The following is a 1572-nucleotide window of genomic DNA, read 5'->3' as shown; positions in this document are numbered from 1 at the left end:
GCTCTTAGTAATGCTTTGGCAGAGCCTGAAGCTCCCACCTTGGGAGAGGGAGGGGGGAGGGAGGCTGGGCCAGAGCGAGGCTGCCAAGTCTGTGATGGGGCTGGGCACCCTGCCAGGCGCACCTCGGACAGGGCCTCCTGGGCGCAGGGACTCAGAGAGGAGACGCCTCCGGGGGCTCTGGAGAGTGGTGCCCACATCAGACCCTGCGCACAGGGATCCTCAGACCGGCTGTCTGTCTGTCTGCTTGACAAGGCGGATGGCCAGCCACCCCTGGTCGACATCCCACTGTCTGCCTGTCTGTCTGGCCTACAGGACTGACACTTGGAGGGGTGGGTTGGAGCCCTGCGCACGCCCCTGAGGACACGGTGACCCCCTGAACCCCTCCTGCTGAGGCTGATACCTAGCCCTGCGCCAGGTGCCCGGGGGGGACAGAGCCAGATCTGATGAGGACCTGCCTTAGGGAGCTGGTGTTCTGTAGGGAGACAGAGTCACAGGCATTGTGACCACGGCCTGCGTGCTGGACGGGCTAGACCCTGTCCTCTTACAATTCACCCCCAGGGGACCTTCCCCCAGGTTCCTGGATAGGCGGCTGGGCAGTCCCTAGAGTTTTCTGACCCCTCTTAGGTGGTCAAAAGTCTCTTACTCACTCTACATTGCAAACACAACTGGACGGCGAAAAGTGTCTGGTGGCCCTAAAGGTCACAACCTTGACCCTGATTGGAAGCTCAGACCCGTTCTGCCCCTGCCGCCCGCTGTAGATAGCAGCTGGGGACGGGCTGACCTCTTCCCTGCACGCCCAGGCTCCCTCCTCCTCGCCCTCCTCCCCCGCCTCCTAGGGCAGCTCTGGAGGCCACGGTCATGGTGGGGAGAGGTCCAGGGAGGAGAGATTTCCGTCATTGGCCCCCTGGGAGGTGGGCCTGCTCCTGGGCCCGGCAGGGCGGGTGCCTCAGGCTGCAGGACACCCCCCACCCCACACCAGGACCATGCACAGCCCCCGGTGGTGACACCCCACCCCCTGGCTTTCCACAGCTCCCCCAAGCAGATCTGCTCCATGTGCTGACCCCATGACCCTGAGGAGGAGGAGGAGGGGCTTGGTGAAGGACCTTGGCAGGCCAGGCCCCTGTTTGCACCACAGAAGTCACAACTGTCACCGGTTCCGGGGATCCCAGCCCCCCACTTCAGACCTGTGTCCTGCCCTCCTCCCCAGCAGGGAGCAGCCCTTTCTGGCCCTCCCTGCTGAGAGGCAGCTGTGACCAGGCCACCAGATCCCCCACCCACTGGGGCTGCGTGTGGCCATCTTCTCGTGGTCCCCTGGGAGGCCTTGGCCCAGCCCAGAGGAGGGACAGGGACTCCCAGGACTCCCCTTTGCAGCACCCCGGCTCTCCCTGCCTTAGGTGGACGCCCGCTCCTCCCCTCTGGCCGCCCTCACACCCTCACCCCAGGCAGGTCGTTAATCTGCTCCTGCTCTCTGATGACCCCACCTCTGCCCTCAATGCCACCCTCCTCCAGGATCCCCAAGCCCCGCGAATGGGGCGTTGACAATCTTAGGTGCTCAAGCTGGGACTTGGGAAC

Source organism: Marmota marmota, unplaced genomic scaffold, assembly GCF_001458135.2.
Source record: "Marmota marmota marmota unplaced genomic scaffold, marMar, whole genome shotgun sequence".
NCBI classification, from domain to species: Eukaryota; Metazoa; Chordata; class Mammalia; order Rodentia; family Sciuridae; genus Marmota; species Marmota marmota.
This window is presented reverse-complemented; position numbering follows the sequence as displayed.